This window comes from Tachyglossus aculeatus, chromosome 26 (assembly GCF_015852505.1).
Source record: "Tachyglossus aculeatus isolate mTacAcu1 chromosome 26, mTacAcu1.pri, whole genome shotgun sequence".
Classification (NCBI taxonomy): domain Eukaryota; kingdom Metazoa; phylum Chordata; class Mammalia; order Monotremata; family Tachyglossidae; genus Tachyglossus; species Tachyglossus aculeatus.
Window position 1 is genome coordinate 10,703,299 of NC_052091.1, and position 21,081 is coordinate 10,724,379.

Here is a 21,081-nt window from a genome sequence, read left to right on the forward strand (position 1 = left end):
TCGACTCAGGTCTGGAAGGGACAGGGACTGTGTCTGATCTGTTTGTATTTAGTCCCAGGGGTAGCACAGAGCTTGGTGAATCTAACCCAGATATCAACTAATAATAATAATGATAATTGTGGTATTTGTTAAGTGCTTACTATGTGCTAGGCACTGTAGTGAGTGCTGGGGTGATTACAAGCAAATTGGGTTAGACACAGACCCTGTCCTGCATGGGGGTCACAGTCTTTATCCCCATTTTACAGATGAGTGAACTGAGGCCCAGAGAAGTGAAGTGACTTACCCAAAGCCACACAGCAGACAAGTGGCAGAGTCGGGATTAGAACCCACGACCTTCTGACTCCCAGGTCCTGGCTCTATCCACTACACCATTCTCCTTTTTATTTTTATCAATCAATGGTAGTGCACTGTACTAAGAGCTTAGGAGAGTAATAATAATTAATAACTTTGGTATATGTTAAGGGCTTACTACATGCCAGGAACTGTATTAAGCGCTGGGTTGGATACAAAGCAAATTGGGTTGGACACCATTCCTGTTCCTTGTGGGGCTCACAGTCTCAATTCCCACTTTACAGGCAGGGTAACTGAGGCACAGAGAAGTGAAGTAACTTGCCCAAGGCCATACAGCAGACATTTACAAGAGAGTTGGTAGACAGGTTTCCAACCCACAATTAGTTTACAGTCTAGATTCTACAATCTCCTTCCTCTCTCTCTTGCTCTCTCCCCTCCAGTGAAGTTTAAGAGACACAATAGCATCAGGAGCCCAGCAATTAACCCTATTTATTGAGTGCTTACTGTATGTAGAGCACTCTAATAAGTGCTTGGGACAGTATAATATAATGATAAAACAGAGTTGGTAGACTTATTCCCTGCCCGCAACTAGATTACAGTCTAGAGGGGGAGACTGACATTAATACTAATAAATTAATTATGGATATGTACATAAACGCTGTGGGGCTGAGGGAAGGGTGAATACAAGAAGCAAATCCAAGTGCAAGGGTGATGCAGAAGGGAGTGGGAGAGGAAGAAAGGAGGGTTCTGTCAGGGAAGGTCTCTTGGAGGAGATGGGCCTTTAATAACATGTCCAAAACTGAACTCCTTATCTTCCCACCTAAATCCTGTCCTCCCCGTGACTTTCCCATCATTGTAGATGGCACCATCATCTTTCCTGTCTCACAGGTCCATAATGTTGATGTTATCCTTGACTCCTCTCTCTCATTCAACCCACATGTTCAATCCATCACTAAATCCTGTTGGTCCCACCTTTATGACATCCCTAAAATCCACTTTTTCTTCTCCATCCAAACTTCTACCACCACATTAATACAATCACTCATCCTATCCCACCTGGATTATTGCATCAGCCTCCTTACTGATCTCCCAGCCTCCTGTCTCTCCCCACTCCAGTCCATACTTCACTCTGCTGCCAGGATCATTTTTCTACAAAGTGTTCGGGACATGTCACCCTGCTCATCAAAAAATCTGCAGTGGTTGCCCATCAAACAAAAACTCCTCACCTTTGGCTTTAAAGCAGTCCACCACCTCATCCTCTCCTCCCTCACCTCGCTACTCTCCTTCTATAACCCAGCCGACATACTTTGCTCCTCTAGCGCTAACCTCCTCACTGTGCCTTGGACTCGCCTGTCTCACTGCTGACCTCTGGCCCACGTTCCAACTCTGGCCTGGAACACTGTCTCTTCAAATCTGACAGACAATTACTGCCTAATCCCGTCTCTGCCGAATGCTTGCTGTGTGAACTTGGGCAATCCACCTAACTTCTCTATGCCTCGGTTCTCCTGTTTTCCCTTCTACTTAGACAGCTGGGGGGACAGGGATACTTGGAGTCAGAGCCAGTGCTCCCCCAGCTCCTTCGTTTTTAAACCTTGGGGCCCCATCCGGCTCCAGCAGAGACAGCTCTCCCTCCCTCTCAGCACAGGGGAAGCCCCGAGATCCCCTTCATCCCAAGGGGTTTCCATGAGCAGGGGTGCAAGGAGGAAAGAGCCAGCATGGCTGCCGCGATCCTCCTGCCCACCGGCCTCACAGAAAGCCCTTGCCGCTGTCTGAGGAAAGCCCTCGCCCTCTCAGCGTGCTGCCCGGCTGGCGCAGCGATCCCAGCCTGGGCTCTCTCATCTCCTCAGGAAGGCCGGTGTTTGCCAAGCCAAGCAATCTGCTGCAGGCCAGATTCCTTCTGGAGCAAGGAAGTGGCCAAAGGGCAGAGCCTCTGCGTCTCCCATTAAGGGCTCGGAATGAGGGGTTCTGAGAGTCAGCTTGGTCTTCAGGGTGTGAAAAAGCCAACTTGGCTATATGAGCTGTGTTGTTCTAAGCTAATAACATCTTGGCTTAGGAAACTCAATAGCTCATGCTACTTTACAACTTGGCTTTACAGATGACAGGTGAAGGGAATGTTGCCAACTGGGGTTTAAGGCCCATGCTCCTTCCACTGGGCCAACCTGTAGTCCTGGAAGCGGATGCAACTGGCTGGCCCAGAGAAAGTAAGTGACTTGCCCTAGATCACACAGCAGACAAATGGCAGAGCCAGGTTTAGAACTCATGACCTTCTGATTCCCAGATCCAGGCTCTAGCCACTAGGTCATGCTGCTTCTCTTTACACAGCGAAGCTGTTCAATGTTGCACCACACAGCAAAGCTAGTCAATATTGCATTGCACCAGTCCGGGGGGTGGGGGGTGTGGGGAATTGAAGGAGAAGGGGCTGAGGGCCTGGGGGGTCAGCTGAGCTGGGCACATGATGTCTGCTGGGGGAGGGGCGGGGAATGCCGGCTGTGCTAAGCCCTGACACAGAGCTGCAGAACCAGAGCCAGGCCAGAACAAGAATAACTGTGACCTTTGTCACACACTAATTATTTGCCACCAGAGCGAAGCAACGTGGCCAAGGGAATACAGCCTGGGCCTGGGAGGTGGAAGGAAGATACAAGGTTGGACAAAGTCTATATTCTACATGGGCTCACAGTCTTAATTCCCATTTTACAGATGAGGAAACTGAGGCCCAGAGAAGTGAAGTGATTTGTCAAAGGTCACACAGCAGACACAGGGTGGAGCTGGGATTAGAACTCAGGTCCTCCTGACTTCCAGGCCCTGGCTCTATCCACTAGCCCACACTTCATCTACTCTACTCTTTTATTAAAGCCAGGGTTACGGAGATCCTGCAGGCTATCCGCCTCTCAGTCACTTGGTGGCTGAAGCAGAGATTGGAATCCATCTATTTAAATAAAAAGGGCTGTGTGTGTGTGTGTGTGTGTGTGTGTGTGTGTGTGTGTGTGTGCTAGTTAAAGAACCTCTGTTCTGACCTAATCAAGCTTTCTCTCATCATTTTAAATTTAACCAGCTGGACTTAGAAGCAAAGGCTGGACTTGTTAAAGTTGGAGTTCGAACTTCAAATCTACCAGAATGAAAGTTAGGACTCCATATTTCGCCCTGACATGCTCCCCTTATTCATCCCTGCGCTTCCCCACCAGCCCCACCACACTTATGTACTTATCTGTAATTTATTTATTTATATTATGTCTGGACTGTAACCTTGTGGTGGGCAGGAAATGTGTCCATTTATTACTCTACTGTACTCCTTGAAGTGCTTATTGCAGTGCTCTGACCACAGTAAGTGCTCAATAAATATGATTGACTGAATGAATGAATATTTGAAGATCTTTACCTTTTTATTTTTCACAAGTACTGATGAAAGGCAATTGTGTTTCTTTCTCTCTCTTTGTTTCTAAATGAAATTTAAATACAATTCCCAGGCAAGAATTCCAGAAAGAGAGAGCTGGCTTTGGCTATTAACTGTACTTCATTTATAATATGAATAACTGATAATTTTAATAAAAGTAATATTTATTGAGCACTTACTGTGTGCAGAGCACTGCACCAAGCTGGTGGGAGAGTACAATGCAACAGAGTTGGTAGACATGTTCCCTGCCCACAGTAAGCTTAGAGTCTAAAGGGGGCTTGTATAATAGCAATAATTAGACTGTAAACCCCATGTGGGGCAGGGACTATGCTGACCTGATTAATTTGTATTGATCAATCACTCAATCAATCAATATCTACTGAGTGTTGGTTGTGTGCAGAACACTGCTTGGGTGAGTACAATATAACAGAGTTGGTAATCACGTTTCCTGCCTCCTCTAGAGTCTTTAGGAGAAGATAGACATTAATATAAATAAATAAATTACAACCATGTACCTAAAGTTTCTGAGGGGCTGAGAGAGGAGTGAATAAAGAGTGCAAATCCAAGGGCCAGTGCTTAGAACAGTACAAGACACATAGTAAGGGCTTAATAAATCCCATAATAAAGAAATAAATAATAGCAAGTACGACAATAGTTTTTTAGTTAATATTATGTTGGTATTATTAAGTACTTTCAATGGGTTACCCATTGTCCTAAACATTGGAATATATGGAAGATAATCAGGTTAGGAACAATCCTTGTCCAATAAGGAGTGCAAAGTCTTAAGAAGTGCAAAAAAGGAGCATTTATAGGTAGAGATTTTGACCTCTCTTTGGGCTTGCACCCAATTTGAGATGGCAAAAAACACTTTGGGGATGTTGAAAATATTTTATTACTACTACTATTAGTAATAATAATAATAATAATTGTGATATTTCTTAAGTGCTTACTTTGTGCCAGGTATTGTACTAAGCGCTGGGGTGGATACAAGCAAATCAGGTTGGACACAGTCCCCGTCCCACATGAGGCTCACAGTCTTCACCCCCAATGTACAGAAGAGATAACTGAGGCAGAGAGAAGTGAAGTGACTAGTCCAAGGTCACTTGTCCCAGCAGACAAGTGGTGGAGCTGGGATTAGAACCAATGTCCGCTCTCAAATGCAAGCTGATATGAACATTTTTTTTCCCACTGGGACTGGAGAGTGAATATTTATTCAAGCTAATTTTAGTTTCTCTTTCTGGTCCTTTGTGATACAGCTTATCACAAACTACATTTATCAAAACATCTATTTACTTAATTCCTACCCCCCCCCCCCCCACATTTTGCTAGTGAGGTAGCCCACATAATTTTATCTTAACTCTTGGCTTTTACTTATGCTTTGGTCCTACACAGACTTCTTCTGTAGCCGGACAAGATATCTTAAGGACCATTAGCTTAAGAAAGGGAAAAAGCAATTCTCCCTAATCCCTATTTAATAACCCAATGTGAGCAGGTAACATGTTCAGTATGGCAAAGAATCTGCAGCTCCAGGTCAAAGGGTTAGCTGGAATTTTTTTGCAATAAACAAAACCTGCTTTTAATTACTCCTGAAAATTGCTTGATCCAGGCATGATTAAATATTCATTATGTATTGCCAGGGCCTTTCTTTCTATATAACTCCTTATTAAATTTAGCTGGTATCCTCCAGGTCTAACACATTTAATAAATTTCCTGTAATGTGCTTCAGCTTTGATTGGGTCCTCTCAATCTCACTCCCCCTTTCTCCTTCCTTTTCTCTCTCCCCTTATCCTCTCTCTCCTCATTCTCTCTTTCTCCCTTTCAGTCACACATTCTCTCTTCCATCCTTCTCCCCCTCTCTCCCTCCCTTTTCTCTCTCACTCTCTCCCCTCACCCTTTCTCCCCTTGCCCTCTCTATCCTCATTCTCTTTCCCCCTCCTAGTGCTTCTCTGTTCTTCATCCTTCTCCCTTTCTTTCACACCCCTTTCTACTCTCTTCTCTTTCTCTTTCCCCCAGCTCTTTCTTCCCTTGCCCTCTCTCTCCTCATTGTCTCCCTCCCAGTTACTCTCTCTTTCCCCACGGTGCTTTTTCCATTCATCTCCCTTTCTCCCCTCTTTTTTCTCCCTCACTCTCTCCCTTCACTTTCTCCCTTTGCCCTCTCTCTTCATTCTCTCTCTTTCAGTTAAATGCTCTCTCTCCACCCACTTTCACTCCATCCTACTCCATCTCTTTCCCCCTCCCTTTTCTCTCTCACTCTCTCCTCTCTTTCTCCTTGCCCTCTCTCCTCACTCTTTCTCTCCATCTCAATCACTCTCTCCACCTTCCCCCTCCATCTTTCTCCCTCTCTCTTTCCTGCTCTTTTTCTTTTCTCTTTTCTCTCTTTCCTCTCACTCTATCTCCCCTTGCCCTTTCTCTCCTCATTCTCTCTCCCCTTTCCAGTCATATGTTCTCTCTCCACTCCCTCTCCCCATCCTTCTCCCTCAATCCTCCTCCTTTTTTCTCCTCCCTTTTCTCTCTCTCCCTCCTCCCCTTATTCTTTCTCCCCTTGCCCTATCTCTCTCCCTTCGACACAGGCACTCTCTCTCTCTCTCTCTCTCTCTCTCTCTCTCTCTCCCCCCCCCCCCCACCTCCCTCTCTGCTGTCATTTATCCCAGGAGTTTCTGTCAGCATTTCTTACCTATCAGGCCACAAATGGGATCTTTTTAGAAAAGAAAGTGATGGCATTTTGGGGGAGGCATGGGAAAAATCAACAAGTGGAGCCATCAGCTGGGGATTTGCTATGGAAAAAATGAGTCTTGAACCTTGTTTTTCACAGCTTGCCAGCTAACTACTTTGGCACAGCGTGAGAGAGTGAGGGGGGGGAGTGGAGAGAAAAAGCCATCCTTTTAAAGTCAAGCCAGAACTGATGTAAATATTTATGGAATATTTTATTACAATCTGAATTTACTTCTTGATTGGAAACATTTCCTTGAGACCTTCTGGAAAATTAAATTAATATGTAATTCAAGTTTCCTGCCATCTTTTTTTTCCCTGTTTGCGTGGCAGTCGCTGCCTGAGTGCTTGTTTAGAGACGTGCAGGGCAGAGGGTTTGGGCTGTAGGGGAAGGAGGAGTTTTCTGGAACTGATCTAATCTGGAATAGGGGATGAAAGTTCTGGGGGACTCGTGGCTGAGAAGAAGCTGAAGCTGGTCAGCTTTGCCGATGACTGTTGTCTTTTCTTGTCTTGGGTTAATAATAATAAATAATAATGATGGCATTTATTAAGTGCTTACTATGTGCAAAGTACTATTCTAAGTGCTGGGGAGGTTACAAGGTGATCAGGTTGTCCCACAGGGGGCTCACAGTCTTAATCCCCATTTTACAGATGAGGTAACTGAGGCACAGAGAAGTTAAGTGACTTGCCTGAAGCCACACAGCTGACAGTTGGTGGAGCCGGGATTTGAACCCATGACCTCTGACTCCAAAGCCCGTGCTCTTTCCACTGAGCTGGTGGCTGAGGGATCTTTGGATGTACTGCAGTGCTCAGTTCAGTGCCTGGCACATAGTGCTTCACAAATGCCATTATTATTATTACTATCCCGCCTATCTCACTACTGACCCCCAGACTCCCTGTTACCACTCTGTCTAAATAAATCCCTTTTGTCTGTCAGTCTCCAGTGAAAGCTTCCTGGAGGACAGGAGAAGGGTTTCTGGTTTCTGGCATCTTCTCCCAAGTGCTTAATCCACTATTCCGTGAAGATGCTCGATTGAGAGACTGACTGAAGCTGTGTGACCTTGGGCAAATCACTTAACTTCTTGAACTGGGTTCGACCTGATTATCCTGGATTTTTCTTTCTACTCTAGTACTTAATACAGTACTTGGCACCATTATGACCTTAACAAACACCACAATTAGTGTTAATTATTATTGTGGGAATATGGGGATATGCAGGGAAAGGTTGATAGCGGCAAGCCCTCTATATTTTTTTAATGGGGTAGATACAAGTTAATCAGGTTGGACACAGTCCACGTCCCACTTGGGGCCTGCAGTCATAATCTCCATTATAAAGATGAGGTATCAGAGGCCCAGAGAAGTGAACTGACTTGCCCAAGATCACAGAGCAGGCAAGTGGCAGATCTGGGACTACAGCCCAGGTCCTTGTGACTTCCAGGCTGGGGCTCTATCCACTAGGTTGCATTGCTTCTACATCTCTGGGCCTTAAATCCAGATCAAAATCTAACATCATGGAATTTGGGACTCCTCTAAGCTGTAAACTAGACTGTAGACATCAGCTACTTAATCTTTAAGCTACCCAGACTCTGGACTGTAAACTCATTGTGGACAGGGAGTGTGTATAACAGGTCTATTGTATTGTACTCTCCCAAGCGGTTAGTACAGTGTTCTGCACACAGTAAGGGCTCAATAAATACGACTGATTAATTGAGAGATTCTTCGACCAAATGAATGTGAGATTTCAGTGAGAAAAGTAGGACGGCCTAGTGGATAGAGCAGGGGACTGAGAGTCAAAAGGACCTGTGTTCTAATCCCGGCTTCGCTATTTGTCTGCTGTGCGATCTTGGGCATCTTGCTTCATGTCCCCGTGCCTCAGTTACCTCATCTGCAAAATGGGGATTAAGAATGTGAGCCCTGAGTGGGACAGGGACTGTGTCTAACTCTACTAGCTTGTGTCTACCCCAGCGTTTAGAACAGTGCCTGGCACATAGTAAAGTGCTGAGCAAATATCACTATTATTATGAGATTCCTTGACAGGGACTTACCCTAATTTATATACCTTCAAAGCAACAACAAGAAAACTTCCTCACTCCAGACAAAAATCCTCAAGACCTTTGAATCTTGAATGTATTCACTAGAACTAAGAATAAACATGACTCTCCCTCCCCCACCCCCTTCCCAGATTCCTCAGGACATCTTTGAGTAGTTTGGAATTTAATTTGAAACCCAATGTTTCTAAAACTAAATGTGTGATTATTACCTCAACCAGGAAACAAACAATGCAGCTGTCTCTCGAAGAGGGGGAGGTAGGAGGGGAGGAACACTGCCCCCCAGAAGAGGTCGTTATTATACCCTAAAGCAGGAGAAGGAGGAGGAGGTGCCGAGAAACAGGCGTTCACACCACTTAATATATCTTCCGTGCCAGTGTCAACAGTTCACCGGGATGAATGCTGTTCCTTTAGACAGGTCCCTCTAGCAGGTGGTAGTTAGCATCTGAATGTGAGTTTCATAGCTGATCCTGGGCTTGAGAAGCTCTCTTGGGCATTGGAACGATTCCAGAGTTTATAATATGAACAAAAACAAAAGGAAAACGCGAACTCAAGTTTGCATCAAAATATGCCCCCAGGATGGACGAGGGCAGGGGCTTGTCTTCTGCTCCGTAATGGCTCACAAATCAGCAATCTTCTTTCATTCTACTTCTGACAACTTCTTTTTATTTTGTAAATGTTGTTTTCCATTCCATGTAGGGAATCCCAAAATCTTGTTTTTTAAATAGTATTTTTTTAATTGCTTTCCATGTGCCAAGTGCTGGGGTAAATACCAAATAATCAGGCTGGACACAGTCCGTGTCCCATTTGGGGCTCACAGTCTTAAGCTCCATTTGACAGATGAGGTGACTGAGGCATGGAGTGATAATAATTATGGTATTTGTTAAGTGCTTACTATGTGCCAAACACCGTTCTAATCACTGGTATAGTTACAGGGTAATCAAGTTGCCCCATGTGGGACTCATAGTCTTAATCCCCATTTTACAGATGAGGTCACTGAGGCCCAGAGAAGCGAAATGAGGCCCAGAGAAGTGAAGTGGCTTGCCCAAGGTCACAAACAACACAGAAGTGGCGGTGCTAGAATTAAAACCCAGGTCCTTCTGAACCCAGGCCCATGCTCTATCCACTAGGCCACACTGCCTCCACTAGGCTACTCACCTGCTGTGTGATCATGGACAAGTCACTTAACTTCTTTGGGCTTCACTTCCTCATGTGTAATATGGTGATTCAACACCTATTCTCCTTCCCCTCCCTAGCCTATGAGCAGAGTGTGGGGCAGGGATCATGTTCTACCTGATCATCTTGTATCTATCCCTGCTCTTGTACATAGTAATAATAATAATTGTGGTATTCGTTAAGCACTTACTATGTGCCAGTCACTGTACTAAGCACTGAGGTGGTTACAAGCAAATAGGGTGGGATGCAGTCCCTATCTCACGTGGGGATCACAGTCTCAATCCCCATTTTACAGATGAGGTGACTGAGGCACAGAGAAGTGAAGCGACTTGCCCAAGGTCACACAGTAGACAAGTGGCAGAGCTGGGATTAGAACTCATGGCCTTCTGACTCCCAGGCCCACGCCAGCTTCTCTACACTTATTCACATACCCATAATTTATGTATTTATATTGTCTGCCTCCCTTTCTAGACTGTGAGCTCCTTGTGGGCTGGGTATGTGTCTACCAGCTCTGTTATATTGTAAAAGGCCTCAAGATTGTGAGCCTCATGTGGGACAGAGACTGTGTCCAACCCGATTAGCTCTTATCCACCCCATTGCTTAGTACAGTGCCTGGAACATATTAAGCACTTAACAAATACTATTATTATTATTATTATTACTATTATTAAGCTCACCTTCATCCCATCCCTGTCAGTAGAGGCAGAAGTAGGGCTCCCTACACTCACTTTATGGCATGAAGTCCTCTAGATTGTGAGCTCACTGTGGACTCCTCACAGCACTTGTATATATTTGTACATATTTATTACTCTATTTATTTTACTTGTATGTATTTACTACTCTATTTTATTAATGATGTGCATATAGCTATAATTCTATTTATTCTGACGGTTTTGATACCCATCTACATGTTCCGTTTTGTTGTCTGTCTCCCCCTTCTAGACTGTGAGCCCATCATTAGGTAGGGACCGTCTCTATATGTTGCCGACTTGTACTTCCCAAGCGTTTAGTCCAGTGCTCTGCACACAGTAAGTGCTCAATAAATACGATTGAATGAATGAATGAATGACAGGGAACGTGTCTACCAACGCTTAGTACAGTGCTTTGCACACAGCAAAGCGCTCAATAAATATCACTGATGATGATGATGATGAGAATGATGATGAGGCAGATCATTTGAGGAGAGGCTTCCCCTCCCTGGACTTCCCCTTCTCTTCTCCTCTTCCTCCTCTTCCTCTCCCTCCCCTGCTTCACCCCCCGTTTCCACTGCCTTCTCCAAGGAGTTCATAATGAACCGTCAAGACACCTCTGTGCCTCTTCTTTCTTCATTAATCCATTTTAATTGGAAAGTTATCAGAATGCAAGCTCCCCTTGGTATTGTTTATATTTCTGTATTACGTGAACTTCCTCAGAAAATGAAGCTTGCTCTTGCAGCAAGAAGGTAGATAAGCTGCTCCCTTGCACTGATCCAGCTGTGAGGTGGACTCTCAAAGGGCCGGTGTGATTTTCTCATGGGTTGGTTCCTCTCTCACTATCTTTCCCAGACATCCTTTCTCTTGTGCATTATCTCTGTCTTTGGATCTATGACGTCTGGGCATTAGCAATCAGCCCCACCTTCAACCCCATAGCACTTATGTCCTTATCTTGAAATTCTTTTTTATGCAGTACTTATTTAATAATAATAATAATAATAATGATATTTGTAATGTGCTTACTATGTGCCAAGTATTACTGTCTGTCTCCCCCTCTAGACTGCAAGCTCACTGTGGGCAGTGAATGTGTCTGCTAACTCTGTTATATTGCACTCTCCCAAGTGCTTACTAATAATAATAATAATAATAGCATTTATTAAGCACTTACTATGTGCAAAGCACTGTTCTAAGTGCTGGGAAGGTTACAAGGTGATCAGGTTGTCCCACGGGGGGCTCACAGTCTTCATCCCCATTTTACAGATGAGGTAACTGAGGCACAGAGAAGTTAAGTGACTTGCCCAAAGTCACACAGCTGACAATTGGAAGAACTGGGATTTGAACCCATGACCTCTGACTCCAAAGTCTGTGCTCTTTCTACTGAGCCATGCTGCTTCAATACTTTGCACACAGTAAGCGCTCAATAACTACGATTGAATGAATGAATTAATACAATGCTCTGCACCCAGTAAGCACTCAATAAGTACCACTGATTGTTTGATTTTCCCTCCCTGGGCTTATGCCTCAGCCAGGAATTTCTTTTTCCCTGCTCTGCATCTCAGCCTTGGCCCAAGGGTTGGTTTGGTCAGATGCTCGTATAATAATAATGATAATAGTAGTAACAGTGATAATGGTACTTACTCTGTGCCCAACACTGTCCTAAGCACCGGGTAGATACAAGATAATCAGGCCAGACACAGTTTCTGTCCCACAGAGGGCTCACAGTTTACATAGGAGGGAGAATAGTTCAGTCCTCTGCACACGGTAAGTGCTCAATAAATATGATTGATTGATTTCCCCTCTTTAGGATTGTGCTTTGATCAGGGCTTTCTCCTTCCCTTCTTAGTTCCTCAGACTTGGTCCAAGGATTGTGGTATTTATTAAGCACTTACCATGTGTCAGGCACTATGCTAAGTGCTGGGGTGGATACAAGCAAATCGGCTTGGACACAATCCCTATCCCACATGGTGTTCACAGTCTCAATCCCCCATTTGACAGATGAGGGAACTGAGGTCCAGAGAAGTGAAGTGAGTTCACATACCGGGAAGAGGAAAGACCTGAAAAATCTGGACTATCCAGTATAAAACTGGACCAATGACCACCCTATCCAGGGTAATGATAATGACAATGATAATAATAATAATGATAATAATGGGGATTAAGATTGTGAGCCCTACATGGAACAGGGACTGTGTGCAACCCAATTTACTTGTATCCACCCCGGCGCTTAGTATGGTGCCTGGCACATAGTAAGCACTTAACGAATACCCCTAAACACCACAATTAAAAATGATAATAATAATAATATTTATTAAGTGCTCACTATGTGCCAAACACTGGACCAAATGCTGGGGTAGATAAGAGATAAACAGGTCTGCCACAGTCCCTGATCCACACAGGGCTCACATTATAAGACAAATATTGAATCCCCCCTTTTACAGATGAGGGAACTGAGTCACAGAGAAGTGAATGACTTGCCCTAGGTCACACAGTGGACAAGTGGAAAAGAGGGATTTGAACCCAGGTCTTCCAACTCCTAGGCCTGTGGTCTTTCCACTGGACCACACTGCTTCTCATTAAGAAATACTGTCCCCTCCACGGAAGGGGTAGTGGCCATCTTTGTATCTTGGTCTCTGGTTTCATCCTCGTTCAAACCCTGGCTCCCTTCTCTCCATTCCCCTCCGTCTCTCCCTCTGCCATTTTCCCACTTCCTCCACTCTCACCTCCCTCAAACTCCCCTTCCCTCCCCTGCTATGTTTTGAGGGAATTTTACACATAAAATTATCCTGAATCCACTGAAAATGTTGCTCCTGTTTCATTTCTTCCGCAAACCTCATTACTGATGCTGCAAATTGAATGAAAGAGCTACCCGGTTACAAATTAATAACAGATTTGTTTGTCATTAAGGCAGCATTGTTTAATAAAATTAGTTCAGCTGAATATAATTACCTTCCTACAAAACTCCCTTAAAAATAACATTGATAAATCCAAAGCCAATTATATCTGAAAACAGATCAGCAAAACATCCTCTTCGGCTCTCTTTCTCTCCTCCACATGGCTCCCTAGGCACCAGGCCTTGGGGCTGGAGTGTTTTGGCTCTCCTCTTTGGAATGGACACATGAGGCTCAAAGCACTCCTCTGGCTGGCTCGATGGTCTGGCTGTGTTGCCTAAAACCGGCCTCTGGGGTGTTTTTTTTAAAATGGTATTTAATAACAATTAATAATAATTACGGTATTTGTCAAACACTTACTATGTGCCAGACACTGTACTAGGAGCTGGGGTGAATATGTGCAAATTGGGTTGGACACAGTCTCTGACCCGCATGGGGCTCACAGTCTTAATCCCTGTTTTATAGATGAGGTAACTGAGGCACAGATAAATTAAGTGACTTGCCCAAGGCCACACAGCAGACACATGGCAGAGCCAGGATTAGAACCCATGACCTTCTGACTCCCAGGTCTGTGCTCTATAAGCACTTGCTATGTGCCAGGCACTGTACTATACGCTGGGGTAGATATAAGCTACTCAGGTTGGACATGGTTCGTGTGCCTCATGGGCTTCACAGTCTTAATCTCCATTTTCCAGGTGAGGGAATTGAGGCCCAGAGAAGTGAAGTGACTTGCCTAAGGTCACACAGAAGACAAGTGGCAGAGAAGGGATTAGAACCCAGGTCCTTCTGACACCCAGGTTTGGTCTCTACCCACTAGGCTGCGCTGCTTCTCTTCCAACTCCCACGTTGGGAGGTATTGGTGTTGGGTAATGGGTGACCCTGTTACCCGCTTCTGCCTGCTCTGATCCTCAGCAGGCGATAGCAGCAGGTCAGCAGAGGGAGAAGAGCACGTCCTAGTGGATAGAACCCAGGCCTGGGAGACAGAGGGACCTGGGTTCTAATTCCGACTCTGCCACTTGTCTGCTGTATAGCATTGGGCAAGTCACTTTACTTCTCTGGCCCCCAGTTCCCTCATCTGTCAAATGGGAATCAAGACCATGAGCGTCTTGGGAGACGGGGACTGCGTCCAACCTCATTAGCTCGCATCAATCCCGGTGCTTAGTATGGTGCCTGGCACACAGTAAGCACTCGACAAGTACCACCATTTTTAGGAGAGAGGCAGGGCTGGCTGGAGGCGGTAAGCGAGTAGGCCAGCGGGCTCAGGGCGAGTTGTCAGAGGTAAGAGTGGAGATCAGAAAATGTTGAGGCACTTGGGATTCACGGGGTCCTGGGAGGGGAACGCTGAGGTCTGGGGTGAAGGGAGATCAGGTGTCCCCCTGCAGAAATGCTTTACGTTTTGGGGGTTCGGCAGACTTCCATTCGAAATCCATTCTTGCACTGGCAGTGTGACATGATGTTGTACAAGTCGAGAAGTGGCCATAAATTTTTCCCCACTGGAGGTCTAAAGCCAGCTTTAGGAGGGAAACCCAGTGGATAGAACATGGGCCTGGGAGTCAGAAGGCCCTGTCTTCTCAGGCAAGCTCTGCCACTTGCCTGTTGCGTGACATTGGGCAAGGCACTTCAATTCTCTGGGCCTCAATTACCTCATCTGGAAAATGAGGATTAAGACTGTGAGTCCTCATGGATTGTGTCCAATGTGATTACTTTGTACCTACCCCAGCAGTTATTACAGTGCCTGGTACATAGTAAGCACTTAATAAATACCATAGTCAAACAAACAAAAAAAGAAGGCTGCATCCACATAGTGAGCGGGTCATTCTTTGGGTGACTTGGCACAGTTGAATGCCACAAAACTCTGCGGCACCAACAGTGTGGCCTACTGGAAAGAACACAGGCCTGGGAGTCGGAGGACCTGTTTTCTAATCCTGCCTCTTCCAATTCCTTGCTGCGTGACCTTGGGCAAATCTCTTAATTTTTCTGTGCCTCAGTTTCCTCACCTGGAAAATGGGGATTCAATAGCAATTCTCCCTCCTGCCTAAGCTGTGAGCCCTATGCAGGACAGGAACCATGTCCGACCAGCCCCAGTGCTTAGAACAGTGATTGACACACAGTAAGCGCTTAACAAATACCATTAAAAAAATCACAACAGTGCTAGGCTTTGCATGAGCATAGCATCAGAAAACTCACCCTCCAATAGCATGAGGTTTATGTTCCCAACATATCTTTCGTTAAGGAAGACTTGTGTGGCAACACACACTTGGATACAACCCACCATGCTCTATCCAGAGAGAAAAGTGCTGTTGGAAGAATGTTCCCTAACACCTCAGCAGTGTTCCATCCAAAACATGCAGTAAAAAGATGAAGTAGCATGGCCTAGTGGAAAGAGCATGGGCCTGGGCATCAGAGGACCTGAGTTCTAATCCCAGCTCTGCCATGTGCTTGTTGTGTGACCTTGGCCAAGTCACTTCACGTCTCTGGGCCTCAGTTTCCTCAATGGCAAAATGATGATTTGATACTTGTTCTCCTTCTTACTTAGATGGTGAACCCAACGTGGGACAGGGACTGTGTTCGAGCTGATTAACGTGTACCTAACCCAGAGCTTAGACAAGGGCTTGACACGTAGAGACTGCTTGACAAATGCCATAAAAAAATATGCATTATGGAAGAACCGAAGGTTTATGGAACAGCCAAGGGGAAAAGATCCCATCTTTGAAACCCCACCATTTTTGAGGGGATATTTGTTAAGTGCTTTTGTCTTGTCTTATCTTTCAAGTCTTAGTACAGTACTAAGCGCTTAGTACAGTGCTCTGCACACAATAAGCACTCAATAAATAAGGTTGAATGAAAAGTCATCCCCGACCCATAGCGACTCCATGGACACATTTTTCCCAGAACGTCCCACCTCCATCTGCAATCGTTCTGGTAGTGGATACATTGAGTTTTCTTGGTAAAAATCTGGAAGTGGTTTACCGTTACCCCCTTCCATGCAGAAAACTTGGCTCTCCACCCTAGACTCTCTCCCGTGCCACTGCTGCCCAGCACAGGTGAGTTTGGACTTGTATCAGATTGTCTTCCATTTGCTAGCCACTGCCCAAGCTAGGAATAGAATGGGTAGGCCTCTGCTTGACTCTCCCTCCCATAGCCGAGACTGGAAGAATACTGGAAACTCTTCAGATGTGATCCTGAGAGGGGGAAAAGGGCTCACTATGTGCTAAACACTGAATTAAATGCTGAGGTAAATGCAACACAACCAGATCAGATGCAATCCCTGTTCCAAATGGGCTCAATATCCTATAGGAAGCCTTCCCTGATTCATTCCTAACAGCCCAGGTCTCAACACCCATCCTTTGCACCTGTGTCCCTTATTCTTATCTTCCACACTTAGGAACATGTGCATAGTTTTGTTTGTCTATTTAGTCCTTGTACAATTCTGAATTCCAGAGTTAATGTTTCAGGTGGACCCATTTCCAAGTTATAGATCTCTTGAGAGACATCATCTTTTCCTCCACTGAATTTAACTGTATTGGAAGGTAGGCGCCATTATCCAATGAGCCATGTCTCCTTGGATTCACCATATCAGGAAGCTTGGACTTGTAATCTTAGCTGGAAGTGGATTTTTCCAGGAACTCCCTCTCCTTTCATATCCAACAAACCACCACTTTTCCCATCTTTTAAATTTTTATTTTATGGTATTTTTTATTAACAATGATAATAATAATAATGGTATTTGTTAAGTGCTTACTATGTGCCAGGCACTGTACTAAGCACTGGGGTGGATATGAGCAAATGTGGTTGGACACAGTCCCTGTCCCATATGGGGCTCACAGTCTTAATCCCCATTTTGCACATGAGGTAACTGAGGCACAGAGAAGTGAAGTGACTTACCCAAGGTCACACAGCAGAAAAATGGTGGAGACGGAATTTGAACCAAGGTCCTTCTGACTCTCAGGCCCGGGCTCTATCCACTAGGCCACAGTGTTGCTTTTCCTCCTGCTCCCACTATTTGTAAATAATTGTTGTTTATCCATTCCATTAGATGGTAAGCTCCTGGAGGGCAGGAAACATGTGTTTTGCTTCAGGGGGACTCTCCCAAGTGCTTAGTACAGTCCTATGCCCTCAGCAGGTGCTCAGTAAATGCCAATGATGATGATGGCGATGAACTAGGGAGACTCATGAGATAACCCATAGCCTTGGAGAGAGCATTCAGAAAAGCGGGCGGGAGAAACCAGGATTCCAACTGGTGAAATCTTCTTACCCAGCACGAAGTCAGCTCCCTGAGAAACAAATTCTAAAATAATTCTCGCAGCCCTAATGAGTAGCAAGCCTCTACCGAACCGTGGACACACCAATTAGCTCGCTTAGAAATTAGCATGAAAGTCAAGCTGAACTTTTTAAAGATAATTGCTTCTTTTAAAATGTGGTCATGTTCGTCTGGGCTTGTTTCATAAATATGCATGCCGTTGTCTTTTTGAAGACACGGTCATAAGAAGGGATAATAAAAAGAAATATGGGCAAAGTTTTTAATGTTTCTCCAGCTAGGGGCATCAGGGAATAGTAAAGAAGATTATGGTATGTGTCCCGTCTCCTGATCTGCTTGACTGAGTCCTCTGGAATCTAAGGACAGTTCAGCCAGAGTCTGGAAATCACTCAGTTCATTCAACCGGATTTATTGAGCACTTACTCTGTGCAGAGCACTGTACTAATTGCTTGGGAAAGTACAATACAACAATAAATAGTGACATTCCCTGCCCACAAAGAACTCACAGTCTAGAATCCCTGATGGAATCTAGAGAGAAACTCTAATTAAAGTCTGCTTAAAGCCCAGCACGGAAATCCTTGCCTCTGTCATATAATAATAACAATAATGATAATAATTATGTGATTTGTTAAGTGCTTACTAACTGCCAGGCATTGTACTAAGCGCTGGGGAAGAACAAGGTAATTGGGTTGGACATAGTCCTTGTCCCACATTGGGCTCACGGCCTTAATCCCCATTCTCCAGATGAGGTAACTGAGGCAGAGAGAAGTGAAGTGACTTGCCCAAGGTCACACAGGAGACAAGTGGCAGAGCCGGGATTAGCAATTACGACCTTCTGACTCCCAGGCCCGGGCTCTATCCACTATGTCATGTTGCTTTATGATAACACCATAACAATAAAACAGACACATTCGCTTCCCACAATGAGCTTAAAGTCTAGAGGATTCTCCTTCTGGCTCCTCTACTTGTCTGCTATTGAGTGACAGAGGGCAAGCCACTTCACTTCTCTGGGCCTCAGTTACCTCATCTAGAAAATGGGGATTAAGACTGTGAGCCCCATATGTGACAAGGACCACGTCCAACCTGAATAGGTTGTTCCTACCCCAGCGCTGTTTACAGTGCCCGGCACATAGTAAATACTTAACAAATACCATAAAAAAGACTGGCTTTAAGGCTGAAACAGACAGGTAGTTATTGTAGCAGTAGTAGCAGTGGCGGTAAGTAGTAATAGTAGCAGTTGTAGTAGTAACAGTAATAATAATAATAAAAATAATGATGGTATTTTTGTTAATTACTATGTGCCAAGCACTGTTCTAAGTGCTGGGGTAGATACAAGGTAATCAGGTTGTCCTACATGGGGCTCACAGTCTTTATCCCTATTTTCCAGATGAGGGAACTGAGCCCCAGAGAAGTGAAGTGGCTTGCCCAAGGTCACATAGCAGACAAGAGGTGGAGCTGAGATTAGAACCCACGTCCTCTGCCTCCCAAGCCTGGGCTCTTTCCACTAAGTCATGCTGTGATAGAAGCAGTAGTAGGAAGAGTACCTAGTGCTTAGTATAGTGCTCTGCACATAGTAAATGCTCAATAAATATGATTGATTGATTGACTGATGGTAGTGGCAGTAGGAGTAACAGTAATAGCAGTATTAGTAATAGTAGTGATAGTAGTAGTAGCAGTATTAGTATAATAATAATTCATTCATTCATTCAATTGTATTTATTGAGCACTTACTGTGTGCAAAGCACTGTACTAAGTGCTTGGGAAGTACAAGTTGGCAACATATAGAAACGGTTCTTACCCAACAATGGGCTCATAATAATAATGGTATTTGTTAAGCACTTACTATGTGCCAAGCACTGTTCTAAGCTCTGGAGTAGATACAAGGTGATCAGGTTGTCCTATGTGGGGCTCACAGTCTTAATCCCCATTTTACAGATGAGGTAACTGAAGCACAGAGAAATTAAGTGACTTGCCCAAGGTCACATAGCAGACAAATGGCAGAGTTGGGATTAGAACCCTCGTCCTCTGACTCCCAAGCCCATGCTCATTCCACCAAGCCATTCTGCTTCCCTAGTATCAGTAGTACTAGCATTAGCAGTAGTAGTAGTAGTAGTAATAGTAGTAGTAGTAGTAGTAGTAGTAGTAGTAGTAGTAGCAGAGTCACAGTAGCAGGAGTAGTAGTAGTAGTAGCAGCAGTAGTATTATTCATTCAATCGTACCTACTGAGCACTCACTGTGTGCAGAGCACTGTACTAAATGCTTGGAAAGTACAATTCAGCAACAAAGAGAGACAATCCCTACCCACAATGGGCTCACAGTCTAGAAGGCGGGGTGGGGGGGAGACAGACATCAAAACCAGTAAAAGGGCAATCAGTAGCATCAATATAAATAAATAGAATTGTAGATATATATACACATCAGAACAAGTAAACAGACATTAATATAAATAAAGAGAATTATAGGTATGTACATATATACACAAGTGCTGTGGGGTGGGGAGGTGGGTTAGAGCCAAGGGGGCAAGTCGGGGCGAGTCAGGGCGATGGGGAGGAGAGGGGGAGCTGAGGAAAGGGAGGCTTAGTCTGGGTAGACCTCCTGGAGGATGTGAGCCTTCAGTAGGGCTTTGAAGAGGTGAAATATAGTAGCAGTAGTAGAAATACTTGTATATATTTACTATTCTATTGATTTTGTTAATGGTGTGCATATAGCTTTAATTCTATTTGTTCTGACGATTTTGACACCTGTCTCCATGTTTTGTTTTGTTGTCTGTTTCCCCCTTCTAGACTGTGAGCCCATTGTTGGGTACGGACCATCTCTATATGTTGTTGACTTGTACTTCCCAAGTGCTTGGTACAGTGCTCTGCACACAGTAAGCACTCAATAAATATGATTGAATGAATGAATAAATATGATTGAATGAATTGAATGAATGAATGAATAGTAGCAGTAATAGCATTAGTAGTAACAGTAGTAATAGTAGCAGTAGTAATAGTATTTATTAAGCTTCCACTGGATGCAATGCACTATACTAAGCACTTGGGAAGTACAAAACAAGCAAGTGGACACTATCCCTGCCCACAAAGAGCTTCCATTCTAATGAGGGAGATGGAAAAAAAATATGCACAGTGGTCAGAATAAATAACTGAAGAAACTGAAGAAAGGGAAGAAAATATCTCTTGGAAGTGCTTGGACGAAGCTGGGAAACTGTTGTTATTTCTTTGAACTCTCAACCACCTACAGGGTGTTTGGTTGCATTTTCAATTTTAAATAGTCACATCTTTTTCCTCTGAAATGCTCAAGTCTGCAAGATCCCTCGGTCATCGAGTGACTCCTGCCCCGGCTGTGAGAGGAGGGGATGATTCCTCCCATGTCCTGTTATCGGAATGGGAAATGTTGATGGATCCAAATGTCCGGCATCCTGGAGAATACGGCCAGAAGGGCCCAGGTTGCCCAGAATCTGCCCACGGCAGCTGCCCTGTGGCCTCGCCAAACCCCTCTGCTCAGATGGCTGCCAATGCCACTGTCTCCAGCCTGGAGGCTTGGATTCCACAGCTGTCAGATCAGCCGTCACTGGGAGATACTTGGCGGCCTCTCGCTCTCCCCTCACTTACGGTAAATTCCGCTCGAA

The 21,081-nt window shown here is 44.8% G+C and overlaps 1 non-coding gene across 1 annotated transcript; it reads right to left on the bottom strand.

Moving 5' to 3' along the window:
• Positions 1 to 16,249: 16,249 nt before the first annotated feature.
• Positions 16,250 to 16,387, bottom strand: LOC119946296. Its single transcript, XR_005456402.1, has one exon. It is a non-coding gene; the product is annotated as a small nucleolar RNA SNORA7 (small nucleolar RNA).
• Positions 16,388 to 21,081: the final 4,694 nt, after the last annotated feature.